This window comes from Diceros bicornis, chromosome X (genome assembly GCF_020826845.1).
Source record: "Diceros bicornis minor isolate mBicDic1 chromosome X, mDicBic1.mat.cur, whole genome shotgun sequence".
Lineage (NCBI taxonomy): Eukaryota > Metazoa > Chordata > Mammalia > Perissodactyla > Rhinocerotidae > Diceros > Diceros bicornis.
Window position 1 is genome coordinate 3,617,378 of NC_080781.1, and position 18,293 is coordinate 3,635,670.

Here is an 18,293-nt window from a genome sequence, read left to right on the forward strand (position 1 = left end):
GGAGAGAGGGAGGGAGGGAAGGTGGGAGAGAGACAAAGAGAGAGAATGAGACTGAGATGCAGAGATGGTTAATAACATGTTTAATATGAGAAAGTCAAAATGAAATAAATCCACTCAAGTGATAAATATTTTATTTCCTTCCTCTCAAAGATGCAGGCAAAGTTGACCTCAGCGTCATTCATTCAACAAAAGATTCCTATAATAATCCAGGAAATCATCATCTCATATCCACACAAATTACTCTTCTCTTATATACCTTGCTCTGATAAATGTGGGGGTGTCACCTAATTGAATATGGGAGTGGAAAATTTCAACCAACAGAACAAGTGGCCATCACACCAAGTGTTCTCAACCTAAGGGACACTTCTTCCCTCCATGTACCCACACAGGTCATGGGGAGACATGTTACAGCCTTTACAGTATAAGGTTAATAGTAGGAAGGAATGGGAATGGAGCTGGTCTTTGACAAAATACCATTGTGGGAGATCAAGATTTGGCCATCCTGAAAAATATCTCTTTACCTTGATTGTGATGGTGCTCAGGGCAAGCTGCCCCAGGAAGCACCACTCTGGTATGCGGATTATTTCGAGCTGAAGACAATAAGGACTCAGAGAGCTCAGGAAAAATATTTGAGTTTCCCCTCCCAAACTGCCTAAAGAATTTAAAACCAAAAAATCTGTTTTAGGAAGGGGTTATTATCATGACTGCTATAAAAGATAATTTAGGATAGAGGTTACAATAGAAAAGGCACCATCAAGCCCATCTTATCGGGAGTCCTGTCTCTCTGGCCACAATCTTTGGATGGCCCTGCGAGGAGTTGTCAGACAATCATTTACAAGGGAAGTCTCCATTTGTAAAGGTATCTCCCTCTCTGTATTGAGAAAAAGGGGGGGTGAGCTCATTTCTAGTAACTTATCAATGTGGAAGATGAGGCCTTGGGGCTGTATAATAAACCTTACTCTTGTTTACTGTGCTTTACTGGTAATCTCCTGTAACTGACTCCCCCACCCCCAAAATCCTCCTTTGTCATTGGCTGAAAATGATATTTAAGACGAGAATTTCTGCTATTGTGTTGAGAAACGCAGTGTCCCTGCTTTCTCCCATGTATACATGTTATTAAACTTGGTATTATTTTCTCTTGCTAACCTGTCTTGTTGATTATTTGGCCAGCCAGAAGAACCTTAAGGGAAAGGGCAGAGGGAGATTCTCCCTCTTCCCCCGACAATTGTTTTCTGTGACGGACATTTGAACTCCGCCACTAACTGCCTAAAGAATTTGACATGGAAGATCTGTTCCAGGAAGGAGTTACTATCTGATGGCTGTAATATAATGTGAAATAGATGTTACAATAGGAAAGGCGCCAACAAGCCCGCCCATCTTATCAAAAATTCTGCCTCTCTGGCCACGTTCTCTAGATGGCCCTGCAAGGAGTTGCCAGACAAACATTTACATTTATAAGGGAAATCTCCATTTGTATAGGTATCTCCCTCTCTGTATTGAGATTCTTCCTCTTCCCCCACACCATCAATCCTCATTATTCACAGATTCTGCATTTGCAAACTCAGTAAGTTTATTTGCATCTCCAAAATAGATACTCAGGGCACTTCAGTCATATATAGATGTATGCAGAACGGCAAAGCATTTGAGATGCCCCACGTGCACATTCCCAGCTGAGGTCAAACAAGATCATGCCCTGCCTTCTTGTTTCAGCTTCATACTGTACCTATTTGTGATCTATCTAGTGCCACGCTTTTCACATTTTTGTGCTTTTGGTTGATGATTTAACTGTTTAAAATGGACCCCAAGCATAGTGCTAAAGTGCTTTCTAGCGTTCCCAAGTGCAAGACAGTTGTGATGTGCTTAACAGCGAAAATACTTGTGTTAGATGAGCTTCCTTCAGGCATGAGTTCTTGTGTTGTTGTCCATGAGTTTGATGTTAATGAATCAAGAATATGTATTAAATAAGATGTCTTTCAACGGAAACACATAAAAGTTAGGAATTGATCAGTTGATGAAAATGTTGTGACCAGAGGCTCCAAGGAACCTAGCCCTGTATTTCCATGTATTTGCCCCAGGGGCTATGGTTCAGAACCTGCCAATTCAGTGTCTGCAGGGACTTTATGGAGCATAGCTACTGTGAATAATGAGAATCAACTCTGCATAATGTTTCTCCCACCACCATGCATGGCAACACTCATATTACTGACAGAATATTCAACTCATCTTTTTGGGTTCCTTTGGATAGGCAACAAGATTGGAATACCAGGGCATGGTAGAAGGAAAAGGAGAAATTACAGTTTGGGATTATGACTGCTCAGCTTCTACCTTCATGGTGCCCCTGATGTGTCTTTGGAGCTTGTATTTGATGTGGGGAAACTCATGGTCACAGATTAAATTTGTCTTTAAATTCCTCAGCAGTGCAATTGACATCTGTGACATACAAAATGTTAGGATTCTGGCAAGTTATATCACCCTAACACCTGCTTTCCACATTCATTCAGCTCACTAGCCTATTCAGAATTTCTTATGGATTCTAATGGACATCTGTGATATTGTGATTTATAATAAGAAATGATATGATATGATATTATGGGATCTTCTACATTTCTGGCCCAGAGCTCCTAAAACACTTGAAATTTCCTAAGTGATAAGAGGGATAAAGGTGAAAGGAGCATGTTTTGTTATTCACAGCAAGCCCCTTTCAACCACATCCGAGTTTATGTTAATGAGGTGAATTTGTAAAACCCCTAAGAATGGGGCCACCACCCAGACCTCTGAAGAAGGGAGGGGGCAAAGGGGCTGGAGATTGAATTCAATCACCAGTGGCTAGCGATTTAATTAATCGTGCCTAAGTAATGAAGCTTCCAAAAAACCCAAAAGGAGAGCTCCCAAGTTAGTGAGCCAGAACTCTTCCACAATTTGGGAGGGTGGCACATCCCAAACTCCACGAGAACAGCAGCTCCTATGTTTGAGACCCTTCTGGACCTCAACCTTTCTGTCTCTTCATCTGGCTGTTCACTCATATCGTTTAATATCCTTTGTAATAAACCAGTAAAGAGTAAGTAAGCTGGTTTCCTGAGTTCTGTAAGCCACTCTAGCAAATTAATTGAAACCAAGGAGGAGGTCTTGGGAACCTATGATTTACAGCCAATCAGTCAGAGGCACACATGACAACCTGGATTTGTGATTGAACTCCTAAGTGGGGAGGTAGGGGCACTCTTGTAGGATTGAGCCCTTAACCTGTGGGATCTGACAGTCTATCCAGTTGGATGGAGTCAGGATTGACTTAAATTTGAGAACTCCAAGTCAGTGTGCTGAGAACGGAAGAATTGCTAGGCAGTGTTGGAAAGCACACACCAGAACAACCCTTCCTGACTTTCCTTCTATGATTTGCAGGCGGAGAAAAATACATCAGTGAGGACGACTGTGAGCAGTTTAGAGAATTGGCTGAGTAAACAGGCATCCCAGAAGAAAACGTTATAAAAGCCATTGATACAGGTAATACGACGACACATTTTTCCAGGAATATAAAATTTACATTTTACAGAAACACACTACAATGAAGAAAATTGGCGCTTTGTTCAAATTTCCTGGTATTTTTCTGTCTTTGGTGAACAAGTGACATCAAAACCATCTTGAAAGATCTGTACTCAGCAGCAGAGACGTGTTGGTAAAGGTGGCTCAGTCTCAGACAGACAATTCAAAATGACACGTAATCTAAGAGGCATCATATTGTTCTCCATCATGCTAGAACTTTCTGTTATATCCCTTCATTCTGCATAGCTCTTGACTTGGGTGGGAGGTCTAAGTCTCCTTACAGTAAAATTGGGCAATCAAAGATGGTGCAGCAGCTGAGACCTGGTATGGGACCCTACAGAGGGTCAACGTGGTGCTGGAAGACTACTTGCTTTGATAGTCAAACGGAGGAGGTACAGTTGTACACTAAAGCACGAGGTCCAAAGAGCATATTTAGTTGCACTATGATTCAGAGAGCAGGAAGCTACCAGGTTTGTCAGTAGGGTTAAGAGTCTTTTTCTTTCAGAGGAACAGCACATGTTAATTAAGTCTCCATGGTGAGTAGCATATTTAGATTGGCATCAGAATGATCTGTACCATGGTAACAGAACTCTTTCAGTGGCACGGTTTAAAAAAAATAAAATCAAGAATCCATTTCCTGGACAGGGACATTAGCATATATAATTAAAACCTCTTGCAACAGGATTTATGAACCAAAGCTGTCAATTTCTGATTATTGAGGCACTCGTCACTCAAAGGAGCTGTGGTTTCCTGTGTCAAACCCAGTGTACATCCATCATAAACAGAGTAAAAACAAGATTTAAAGGAACAAATGGAAATCTATTTATAGTACTTAAGTGAAGCCACTTAAAAGGGTTTGTTTATTATGCAAAACCCTTGGTTTTCTCTTCAAGAAGGTAGTGTTTTGTAACTTGAGCTTGCAGCAAAAGAGACCTAAAGAAAAAAAAAAATCTTATTCTAGTGATCCATGTAAAAATGCCTCACTTACGTACAAATAGATGGACACAAGTGGACCAGAACTGAGAGTGGGCCTGGAATTGAAGTGTTGGGTTGATGGAGAGGGCAGAGAGAGTCAGTTGAGTAAATCGAAGAAAATCCCTGTGGAGGTGTTTAATATACAAGACTAAAATGAGACAAATAAAATTTTATCCAGAAGAAGTGATAAATGGAATGAAAATGTGAAAAGAAGGTAGAGAAAATGGTCAAGAATTGGACTTGATGTAATCTCGATCAGATCGGAAACAAATTGAGAAAACAAAGGAAGAATGCTCCATAAATATAGTCTTTGAAAGTTATGGGGCTCCTTTGTCTTAAATTGCATTAAGGGAGCATCATAATGTGGAGTTACAATTTTTCCATAAAATAACATGATTATGATGAGAGCCATCCCAGGCTGGGAGACTCAGGTAATGCCTGATGCTTTAAGGCTTCTGAGAGGAAAGAAGGCTCAAAATTGTGCATGAGTCATGAAGCATATATGGTGGCGATGACACCATTATACATAGAGTCATAGGCATTTCTGGTATTAAGAACTTAATCATGCAATTTATAGAATACTAATCAATGGATATAAAATATATGTCCTCAGAGCATCAAATCCTTGTCTCTGTCCATGGGTCATTTATAGGTTGTTGCTTATACATTTATTTCTTTGCTACACTGTATACACTTTGAGTTAAGGTTCATTGAAACACATCAATATCATAACACCAGCACTGAGAAAGATAATGCTTTTCCCCTCAAGAATTGTCCAACAATATTTACTTTCTTTTCATATAAACTCATTTTTTTTTCACTACTAACAGGTAAATTTATGCCAGCATATCTTAACATGGATTCCACAGAAAAAAAATCTTCAAGATGCTCTTCGGAGAAGCGGCCCTTTGTCAAACTCCTTTGGGAAATTCTGTATATCGTATCCCTGGATTGGCAGTCATTCACATCTCTAGATCCCAACTCCATTCATAAAAAGGGTTATTACTACATTAGGAGCCTAAGTGTATTCCCACAGCCGCTGAAAGCTTTTATGTCCTGATGTAATTTTATAACGACATGAAATATAGTAGCCTTCAGTATTTCTACAGATCATTTTGTGACTCAAAAAACAGAGATTCACTGATGTCTTATCTTTATCTAACTTCCTGTAGAATGAACCAAGGTGGCAGTTGAAACACAAAGGCTCATGCTTGCCTTTCCCTGTATTTTACGCCTCCTCCCCCAATATTCTGCACATTTGAAGTTTGCTCTTAGCTGCTGTGCTTGTTCTGTACAATACATCAAGTTTCTCTGATTTGCCTCATGAGTTCAAGATGTAAGAGCAGATGCACTATTTAGAGGTCAACTTACAGATATGCCACTTCACATGTTGCCATGACTCTGACGTAAAAAGTACGCACAACAAAAGATTTAGCTACTAAAGAGGTGTAGATGGGAGAGGAAGTCACTTCCCCTTGGGAACCTAGAAATGATTCCTACAGGGAATGACAATGGAGCTGGTCTTGAAGTATTGATGAGGTTGTTCAGATGAAGACACAGGTGAATGCTGAGGAAGAGGATGTGTAAAGCCACACAGATGAGAAAGCACACAACTGTCTGGCCGCATGCCCAGTTGGGTGAGCAATGTGAAAAAGGTTGTGGAGAGACCAAAGAAAAGACACAGAGATAGTGAACAAGACATATAGGTTTATTGGGAGTTACTTACAGGGAGATCCAGTGGCGGTTGGCTGGACAGCAATGTGCACCTGCAGCTGTAGGTGGGGAGGGGGTTGCTTATATAGGCAGGGGACACAAAGGCTATGTGCTTGTCAAAGGGCAGTCCCTGGTATGACCAGCGTTCGCAGGAACAGTAGCTCATGTGGAGGGGCTCTGTGTCCCTTTAAGATGTGATGTTCTTTAAGTGAGATAACGTAGGATCTGGGCTGGCCAGGCCCTAGATTGTTACAAACCCCAGCAGCTGGCGTCCTCCCAGAAGGGAGCCAGAAGGACGCACGGTTGCAGTTTGCTTGTGGGCTCTAGGTGAGCAAGCAAGGCCCAGGCCCTACAACAACATATTCCCGATGAAGTTGATTTGTTCCACATGGCTGGTTGTTGCATATATGAACAGGAGATTCAGAAGATGCAGATGGGAAGAAACACCAGCACTGATAGAGAATAGACATGTGCTGTTCTCTGATTCCACGGAAAGGAAACGTGCACCAGCACACAGAGGAAGACATTAGATACAGTTTGTTTCACAAACACTTAGAAAGACTAGAATTGGCCATCAGATGATTCCCAGGAATGCCAGCACTTAGAAGATGCAAAAATAAGAAACAGCAAACGTACACACCCATCTGTCCACAGTTCTAAACTATTTCCTTTGTTTTTATGGCCATTTTATTTATTTTTTATTTTTATAAATTATTTTCTCTTGGTGTGCCTTTTCTATAAATGGGATGAGTCCTCCTGGCTATTATTTCTCGCTAGACAATAGCTGGAATAAGCTAAAGCCAGACGGACAGCATGTACCAATTCATTTGAGAACTGAAATGACTCACATCTTCCTGCCTGCCTTATATCTCAATTTCTGCCTCTAACAGTTTGGTGGTATCTCAGTTTCTCAGTTTCCCCATTCTATGAGCAGGGAAGGTTACCTCCCCTCCTATACACCCTTTTAATTCTTATCACACAGGGCTCTTAACAAAGGGAATGAAAACATGGATTGTACACGCTGGTGTAGTGAAGAATACACAATTAATTATTGTTTAATTAATAATTTTAGCAATTTTCCGTTGCCTTTAAATGGTCTTTTCTTGAGGGGTTATATTGTGCTATAATTTCAGCTAATCCTTGTGAATAGTTGTGTCAAAGCTAAAAATATTTTTAAACAATTTAATCTGTTGTTAACTGTAGCTTACTGTTTGCCATGCCTCCTCTTAACGATTTTACACATCTCAACTTATTTCATTCTTACAATAAATCCATAATAGTGTTATTACCTTTATTTAACAAAAAAAAGCAGATAGATAAATGGTAACTAACATGCTCCACATCAGAACAGTTAAGTGGCTGAGCTCCTAAGCTATACTCTAAATTTGAGAACTAAAATGACTCAGATCTTCCTGCCTGCCTTATATTTCAATTTCTGCCTCTAACAATTTGGTGGTGTCTTGGTTTCTCCATAATTAAAGGTATAAAAACAGAGGATGTCAGCCATCCCTTACTATTTGATAGCATTGCCTTTGAATACGTGAGTTTAAAACAGATTTATTAGATTCTAGAGATACAGAAGAAAATGAAATTTCCTCATATAGTAAGTGCGTTAACGATATTTGAAGGTGACTCTGAAGAGACTAGAGGTCAAGCTTTTATTTTAAACTAAATAAAGTCAATATTATAAGCCATTTCTTAGTAAATCATGTTCAAGATCTACATTTTATTACCATGAAATTTAAAAATAATTTTGATAAAAAATAAAATGTATTATTATACTGAAGAACAGAAATATCAAAATGCTCTTATTACACAAAGTTTGATTGAAAACAGTATAGTCATTAGCTCTCACCTGTGCACAATTTAAAACTCCCCTGAATGATGTCAAGCTTGGGCAGTTCGCACTGCAAAGCCTCGGCTTGTGCCCTTGGAGATTGCATCTTCCATTAGATAAAAACAATCATTTGCGTGCAATTCTCCCTTTTCTTGATACAATGGTGTCTGGAATTCAATAAATAAATGATCCTACTTGGGAGGGCTGTGAGTGACACCAACAGAGCAATTGAAAGTCGTGCTGAGTGTGCCTTCTATGTCCGCATTTGCTGATTGCATCTCCAGTTCTTAATTTGTGTCTTCCTTCATTATTCACTTGACATCCTAGGGCCCCCATCTGTTTTTATGTGTTTTGCAAATTTACTTTTTCCTCTGCCTTGAACTCCATGTTTCTGGCACCTTCCCATTCATGTTTTCTAAGTCTCCCAACGGGCACACTCTCTGAGACAGAGTGGTAAGAAAGGAAAGAACAAAATACTTAAGAAGGAATAAAAAATCGACACTTAATAGGCCACTGTACGGATGCACCGCATTTTCTTCATCCATAAGAGTGGAATTGGTTGTCATGGGTCTGAAGGAAGGGGAAATGGAGAGTGCTTCATGGATGTCAATTTCCCTTTGGGAGGAGGAAATGTTTTGGAACTAGAGGATGGCCTGCGGGTGCTGAGGTAAACCAGTTCAGCCACTTTGGGAAATTCTTTCCTGCTCTGGTAAAGGTAAATACATATGTCTATCTTATGACTTAGCAATTTCTCTCCTAGGTATTTATCCAAGACGATTCAAGTAATATGTCCACAAAGACACTTTTTCTTAAATGCCCGTTGCAGCTTCATTCACAACAGCCCCAAACTGGAAATACCCCAGATGCCCATCATCAGGAGAATGGAGTAAAACATGATGGTATATTTGTATAATGGAGTTCTACAAAGAAATAAAATAGAACAACTTACCAAGTCAGGAAACTTCCTGGATCCCTCAGAAAGATATTATATTGAGCAAAAGATGCCATGCATTTCTATTAGAAGCATTTAGTTGAGTCTTCCTTTTTAAATCAAAAATGACAATTTCTGCTTGTTTTTTTGTTTGTTTTTTTGTGAGGAAGATCAGCCCTGAGCTAACATCCATGCCAATCTTCCTCTTTTTGCTGAGGAAGACTGCCCCTGGGCTAACATCAGTGACCATCTTCCTCCACTTTATATGGGGTGCCGCCACAGCATGGCCTGACAAGCAGTGCATCAGTGCATGCCCAGGATCTGAACCCGGGCCACCAGCAGTGGAGTGCCACTACACCATGGCGCCGGCCCCTCTACTTCTTAATTGGAGTGTTTAGTCCATTTATATTTAATGCAGTTAACTATACCGGTGGGTGCAAGTCTGGTATTTGTCTCTCTGTTTTCTATTTGCCCATTGATTCTGTTCTTCTGCCCCAATGATTCCATTACTCCGTGGACACTTTCCTAACCCCCCTCAGTCCAATCAAGTAATGTTTAATGTTTCATTTTAATTTGTCTACTGGTTATTTACCTGTAGCTTTTTAAATAATTTTATTTATTTATTTTTTCCCCCAAAGCCCCAGTACATAGTTGTATGTCATAGTTGCACATCCTTCTAGTTGCTGTATGTGGGATGCGGCCTCAGCATGGCCGGAGAAGCGGTGTGTCGGTGCGCGCCTGGGATCCGAACCCGGGCCGCCAGCAGCAGAGCGCTGCGCACTTAACCGCTAAGCCACGGGGCTGGCCCTACCTGTAGCTTTTTAACATTATTTCTGTAGCTGCATAAAAAGGTGTAACTTACCCACTGTGTCCCCTTATGTCAAGACTCAATATCTGCCCAGATTTGGTGTGCTTTTAGTCATTTTTCAATCGCTTCTAAGCATTGTTTGTATTTACTTAACAATTGTTATTGGTTGCATGAAATGTCTGATACAACTTAAACTATCACTGCCACTTGAAAGATTGATTTCCATTTAAAACAAAATTGATGTAATTCAATCATAAAAAAAAACAGAAAGAGGGAAAATGAAGATATGGTCATTTCTACGAATTGAGAAAATAATGATCAACAGCCACTTATGATGTGAAAAATAACTCTTAGCAAAAAAGTGATGGAAAACACTTTCCTTATTCTAATAAAGACTGTCTTCAAAATATTGCATTCAGAGATTGCAACGAACGGTGAAATATATTTTTTTACATCACTAAAAAAGTACTGAGCCACTCTGTTCATCGTTGTTTTAACTCTCTTATTAAAAAAATAATACAAAAAAATGCTATCCAAATGTATTGGAAAGGAAGATATAAAAATTCCACTATTTAGGTGACATAACTGGGTACAGAGAAATTGAAAAGAATCTATGGACAAACTATTGGTATTACTAAGTCATTCTGCAAGACTGTGAATAAGATTGTATTTCTATATCCCAGGGAGAAACGAAGGGAAATTTCAAAAAGATCCATTTACAATGGTATAAAAACGATCCCATGGCTGAAAATACATGTAAAAATTCTGAAATAGGTTAAATATGAATGTAAAGAAAGAATATGCTACAGTTTTTGGTTTGGAAGAATGAACATTTTAGAGATATCTTTACAACATATGTCTTCTGAGCCACGAAGGTTCTTGATCAGGGAAACATAGAGGGTCCCTTACCCTTAGGTGAACCAGGAGGATCAGTGTTTCCCAGACAGAGGATTCCTAGTTCTAATTTGCATCTTCCTCTTGGCGCAGATTTTGAAATTTGACACAGCAGCAGAGCTAGGAAGCTCAGGCCAGGAATGGCTCGGAGCCCAAACACTGTCTGTGTCAAACACACCATGTGCTCGCGCCACCTCCTGGCCACTGGAGGAGGAGGAGGCAGTTCTCTGAGGACTAGAGCTTCTCCAGAGAGTTCTGCAGATGCCCAGAGAATGAAGCAAGCAAGATCCCCAAGACACGATAACTAAGCTCACCAGAAGGCCAGACCGTAGAGAGTCAGCTGAAAGAAACAAGATTTAGAGGCGACACAGGATTCGGCATGAAAGGATTAAGGTAAGGACCCCATTCATTCTGGGTCCGGGTTAAATAAGTAGCAGAGGGTTGGGTGACAGGAAAAGTGGTGACCAGTTTAATTAAATCCAAAAATGTGTGCTCAGAAAAATGCATTATGAGGTTCAAATAATGTGTTGCAAAAGGAGGCTTAAGAGACAAGACTGAAAGTACAAGATCTATCTAGATTTCAGAACAGAGAACCTATGTACTGACATGTAGGGCTTAAAAAATGAATGTTGTCGATTTCCTTTTGGAGAGAAGATGGAAGGAAATCAAATCTGACCAGCACAGAATGAAGTTCGTAAGCAACTTCACGACACTTCCCAGGTTTGCTCGTAAGCAGAAATACCCCTTCCATTTGCAAGAGGGTTTCCTTTAGATACTCTGTGATATTGCTAGTGAATGAATTCCTCAAAAACAGTAATTATATCTCTGTAGCTGCAACCAGGCTAAATAACAGGGGAGGTGGTTACTAAATATTAGTGGATTGGATTATGTTCACAGAAACATCATTTCATGACCTCAGGGATTCATTTATGTAAATTTTCTTTAAAATGTTCAGCAGAACACTAACCTCTCTAGATACTCTGCAAGAAAATGTTTTCTCTATCAAATATATATACATGTATTTTTAGATATATTGTATAATGTATGCCCTACATGGGGATTTACCATGCAGCTTGAAATTCTGAAGTCCAGAGACGTTTGTAATAACAAACCTGGGATCATTGATCAACGTTTCACCAAAAATACTCACCCAAACGTAGAACTCTACTAACATCCACTAATTCCCAAGATCCTTACCACTAATTTATTTACCACTAATAATATTAGTGTTGCTGGGACAGCTATTTAAGTCAAATAAGTCAAGAGCTACTTGTACTTTTTAGGTGAAAAACAATTATATCTGTCATATATATGTATTCATATATATGTAAATATATGTAAAATACGTGTATTTCATATTTTCTTCATTGAAAATCAATTTCAAAATAACTAGTTATTACAGCATTTTATAGTGAAGTGTCAAATGCTTTTCAAGGTTTGATATTGCCTCTACATATGAATGGGTCAAAACTCCCTAATAAATTGTCTTTAGTTGACAGGACTATAATTCCTTGAGTTTCTGTGATGACAATAGTTTTGTAAGTGTGTGCGTGCCGTTTTTATTGGTCCTGAATTGAAAACTATGAGGACAATTTTGTGGTTATTAAAGTGAAAATCATACACAGCAAACATACACGTGCCAATTTAAAGACATTTCGCTTAATTTGTGATATATGGAGGAGCGATTCTTTTCCACCACAAAAAGATTCAGAGTTTCTTTAACTCACTCACGAGACCAGCAGGAAGAGGTGGTGCTTTCAAGAGAGACGAGTTTTAGTAATCAGAGTCAGGGCGACACCCGCTGCTATTGAATTCTTCAGAAATAGTTATCACGCAGTAAAAATCTCATCATCGATAATGGCAATGATATATCTTTTGGCAACTATGGATTCTGGAAAACACTAGCCATTTCTGTCATCAGTATTGTGCTACTGAGTTTTTCAAAGAAAATCCTTTTTACTATGTATGGTGTATTAATTATTTGAAATTCAAAATTGTTTTGAATTCTAAAACATATTTAAGGATTCACATAAGGGATGTTGGGCCCACCTTTCCTGACTTTGAAATTCTTCTTTGTGGATATGAAAATATAAATCGTGGAAAGACGTTGAAAAGTGTGTTGCATGTGCTGGCTAGAAGTTAGAGCAGGGAAGAGGACTTCTTATAGGGGTCAGAATGAAAAATACTAAGAGAGACAAATGGCCAGGCAGTGTATGTCTGCTGCTGTGTCCTGTCACCTGTCTTCCCTCATTAGGTTCTCACAATTATGCACACTTGTGCTCTTTCTTCTCTGGCCCTCCCACGTCTGATTCTTCCTAATGTCTTTACGATTAGTCCTCAATGTTGTGAGTCCATCCTGTCTGCTGCAATATGATGGGAACCTAAGTGGGCTATGTGAAAAGGACTCATATCTTCCCATAGCACCTTAGAATTCTCCCACCAAGACCATATTACATTAGGTAGCAGCTGCCTGTGTTCTTGTAGGAGTAACCCATTACATTAGGGTTCTGGATGTGTAGTTTCTGATCGACCCCATTCGCCATTCCTATTTGTCATAGCTGCTTACCTTGGGAACACACCTAGACATGTGTGTCTGTGTGTATTATCTGTGAATTGTATAACCATTGAGACCTATAGTCTCATATATTATGTATAAATGCGTATATACTTATGTGATGCTATTTGTAAATAGTTAAAATTATGTTTATTCGTTTCACTAATAGATTTCATGTTTGACATAATTTTATCTTATATAATGTGTTTATCCAATATACATTATGATATTTGATATGGTACATATTATACTATATATTTTACATTGCACATATGTAATATACTATAATAAATGTTAAAATATACCATATGATATAAGTGTAATTTTATGGTTTCTTAAAATAATTATTTATAAATATCTAAAGTAATTCATATACAAATTATATTACATATTTATAAATAATATATCATTATAAATGGGTATATGGTTGCACATATGTTATCAATACATAATGTAAAACAATATATAACTGTACTTATATATACTAATGTTTAATTAACCATATATAATTACAAACCACATATGATTAAATGCACTTGAATGAACAAATACACCTGTGCATGTTTATATAATTTACGCAATTTATAAATAAATATTTATATATATTTTCCATTCATGTAACACATAGCTATATATATAATAGATGTAGTTATAGATAACACTATATATGAAATACACTTTATGGTATATCATTGACTTATCCTGCCTTATCTTGTGTATAGAGTATTGTGCTATTTCCAGTGAGTCACTAAAGAGAAGGTGGGAAGATAGTGAGACAGGTACATTGTGGTTGTCACTGTAGGAGTATGAATGCTAACAGATAACCGGGTCCCGGGACCATAAGGGCTACAGAAAGTACTTCCAGCATCAGTCAAAAGCACCAAGAGGAAGGCAGGAGGACACCAAATAAAAAGAAGTCCCCCAAAAGGGAAAGAATTGCATCAGCCCTATCCTTAACACCATATATCTCAGGGAATACCCCCAGGATCCCACTAAGCATGTGGTGTTAGTGTCCCTGACAGACAAACCGTGGCCAAAGTTTCAGAAAAGCTTAGTGTGTCAGGTTTTCACAGCAAGGAAGTGGGGGAACCAGAAACGGAAACCAGAATCCTAGCGACTTCCTCATGCTATGTTTCCTCTCAAATGAAACGCCATGCCTTTGCCATATCTTATCAAAAGAAAATACAGTCCTGCACCATGTCTCGACGTTTTGATCTATGATGGACCACATATACCCATAAGATTAGTGCCATATAGGCTAGGTGAGTAGTAGGCTATACCATCTAGATTTGTGTAAGTACAGTCTATGATGTTCACACAATGGCAAAATCACTCTATGATGTTCATACAATGACGACATCGCCTAATGGCACATTTCTCAGACCCCTGTCCCCATAGTTGAGTGATGCATGACTGTATTGTAAGAAGAGAAGACGTCCACAATCACAGGTAAGCTTAGCAATACAGCACACATCATGCCTGCAGCTGCTTTTCTTCACAATTTACATGAGCAAACACTATCATATCATTTCCTGCTTAAATATTTTTAGCAATCCACAGGGAATAAAGAACAAAATTGTGTATGGTTCTTTTCCTTATAAAGATACTTTGATGCCAATCACACACCCACATTTCTGGCTGAGAACCGACTATCTATCCTTCCCTACTTAACCCAAATATTTTCTTCTGATTTACTTTTTGCCTGCTAGCAGTATGTTCATCCTTTGTATTAGGAATGCATTCTTTATTTCCTTTAAAATTTTTTATAATATAATTTTCTAGTTTCTTTCCTAAATAGACTATGCATTCCTTGAGGCGAATAATGGTGTTGCAGAGTTCTTTGCTTCATAAAGTTTTTCTCAAAGAGACAAAATATTTCAAAGCATTTATATTTTTATTCAAGGAAAACAAGAACATTTTAAGTCATTAATTGGAATAGAAGAGAATTTTCTACCATGTCACCGTGTATCCTTGTTGCTGTCGGTGCCTCCTTAGTTATTTGCGAGTCCTGGCCTGAATTCCCATTTCTGAACAGATACCTATTGTCTCAACACCATTTGTTCAATTGGTCTGATCCTCTTAAAATGGAAATCCACAATAACACTTTGAAATTTAACATTACACATGGTTTAATTAGTGTTTGCTCCACATCATGTTAAAACCACTTTTAAAAAAGAAAATTCAGAATTTCATTTTGGTGTCTATAGGCTGACTGCTTTATTCCCTGAATATATTTTGCTGGTAAAGCCTGTGTAAGCACGTGTACCTCGCACTCCCATATCTCTGAGCTCTCACCCAATCAAAATGAAACCAAGAGCCTAATGATAGAATGCAACAGGGCACAGGAGAAATGCAGCAAAAACAGCAGAACCTAACAACAAACAAGGAAGCTTTGCTGATTTACTTAGTGTTATGTGGACAGAGCCAGATTCATGTGTTAATTGTACACCCACTTTCATTTTGCCTGTAAGGGTGTTTCTTATTAAAATAACAAACGTTTTCATTTATTTTTTGACAAATCCATCCTGTCTGCTTCTTAACTCCTTGTTAATCTTTAAGAGTTCACCAATCGACATTGCTATAAACTGAATCCAGGTACAATAGATACCTCTTCTCTAGGATTAGATATATTGTCGACCCAAGAAATAATCTTTATTTATTTATTTTTTCCCCCAAAGCCCCAGTAGATAGTTGTATGTCATAGATGCACATCCTTCTAGTTGCTGTATGTGGGACACGGCCTCAGCATGGCACGAGAAGCGGTGCGTCAGTGCACGCCCAGGGTTCGGAACCCGGTCCGCCAGCAGCGGGGAACGCGCACTTAACTGCTAAGTCATGGGGCCGGCCCTAATTTTTAGAAGTAAGTTTTTTTAAATGGTTAAAAACCCCTGCCATTTTTAACCATATGGTGCCTGAGGTGAATTTGATTATTCAAACTGCAACTACTTCACTTAAAATCCTTAAAACTATTTTATTGGCCTGTCTCACTGGTAAACTTCTCATCACCATTTATCTCATCGTTTTATTTAACACCAATTGTGTAAACTTCGCTTTCACTCAATAAGAGGTAAATTCACAGAGTAAATACTTTGAATGACATGTCTTCACATCGTCTTTGGAATTTTCTTTCTTTCATCCATTCATCACAATTCAGAGGCCTTTACCCCAACCGTGTTTTAAAGTCCTGCCTACGTTTTAGTAGAACTAAAATTACTATTCAAGAGATCAAATTCAATTTTCTGTCCCATGCTCAGCAAGGTTTTTGTATAGTATTCAAGTCCTCGATTTAATCCTTCTACTAATATTTACATTTTTTTAACTCATAAGTTACTGTGGCTGTCCCCTGAATATGTTAGCAATAATTGCATGAGATTAGTTTAAAAAAAATCCAGACTTCTTTCTTTTTTCTTATTTCTCCTCCCAGCTTTATTGAGGTATAACTGACAGATAAAATTGTATACATTTAAGGTGTACAATGTGATGATTTGATAGACTTATACATTGTGAGACGATCACCACAATCAAGCCAAATAATACATCCATCACTTCACATAAGATCTACTTTTTCAGCAAATTACAGGTATACATGCAGTACTGTTAATTATAGTCCCCCTGCTGTACATTAGATCTTTCTTTAAATCATAGAAGCTTCTTCAGGTAATGATAATTGAAAAATAATAGGAACCGTTTTTATTTAAGTCGCGATAAGCCTTATTTTTGAAACTGAACATTTGCTTATCTTGAGTGGTCAGCAAGTCCCAGGCATTTATTCAACAGTTTATTTACTAGAACCTTCCATGTTGCTCACTCAGTGTGTGTCTTAACTATATGGTAGCCTACCGAATGAATACTCATGCAAAGATGATTACAGTTAATACAATACTCTTATAGAGACTCCGTAGAAGTTTCTATGTGATCTGCGGGTCTCTCAGAGCCTTGGAAAAAGGCTTCGTAAGAGAATGACCTTGGGTGTGGGTCCAAAACTTAGCAAAAACAATGTCTTAGTGTTTCAGGCAGCCTCTTGGAAAAATCAGTATAAATATATAATACTGCAATTAACTACCTATAAATGTACAAGCAATACTGTTTTCACAAGTTTATGAAGTGTGAACAGTTTGTGTCTTTGCCACTAATTTGTTGAAGGTCAGTTTTAGCATGTCTCAGGAAATTCATATTTTCTCCTTAAACATTGGAATTAAATAAATATTTTATGGTGTAAGGCTAAGTGATCCATTCTGAGGCCAAGCTTCCAGAGACATTAGCTCTCTACTCCAACAAACCAAAGACATTTAATTACAAAATATCCCATTTAGACATGTTCCACTGTCTATTAGCAAATGTTTCCTTTCAGCGTCTCTTTTTTCCCAACCATTAACTGCTTGTCCGGTTCAAGAGCAAATGAGACTCTGTCAAAGTTCATTTGGCCATCTCCCACAATTTAGCTCCTTCTGTTAAGTGCTTTGCAAGTGGCCTACAGAGAAAGCAATTTGACAATGAAATTAATAAAAGCTCCCCAACTCTATAATCCTTTCAGCGGTAACACAGAATCAGAGCCCCTCAATGACCAGTATAAAAGAAACTGACAGGCTCTTTTTCTTGGTAATTTATTATCTCCAGAGAGAACAATCTCTTTCCAGGGTCCTAATAAAGAGAAAATCAGTCAACCAACCAACAAAGGACTAAAATGAGAAACTAGATACTTGATATTTCGAATGTTAGCGTTCTTGCTTTAGTTTTCCTGGAATCTAATTTTTAACATCTCTTAGTTTAGAAGTCATTTCAAAGATATAATTATTTTTCAGGATTGGAAATAAAGAAGGGAAAAATACGTGTTGAAAAACTTCTACATTGAAACCTATAAAATTGGCTTTTATTTTATAATTATTTTTTTTTTGTGAGGAAGATCAGCCCTGAGCTAACATCTGTGCCCATCTTCCTCCACTTTATGCAGGACGCCACCACAGCATGGCCAGACAAGTGGTGCATCTGTGTGCACCCAGGATCCGAACTCGGGCCGCCAGCAGTGGAGTGCACGCACCCAACC

The 18,293-nt window shown here is 38.4% G+C and overlaps 1 long non-coding RNA gene across 1 annotated transcript in view; it reads left to right on the top strand.

Moving 5' to 3' along the window:
* The first annotated feature begins 10,926 nt into the window (after positions 1 to 10,926).
* Positions 10,927 to 18,293, top strand: part of LOC131400698 (uncharacterized) — a 36,621-nt gene continuing 29,254 nt past the window's right edge. The window contains exon 1 of the long non-coding RNA XR_009217406.1: positions 10,927 to 11,088. This is a non-coding gene — a long non-coding RNA (uncharacterized LOC131400698). The remainder of the gene's footprint in view (positions 11,089 to 18,293) is intronic.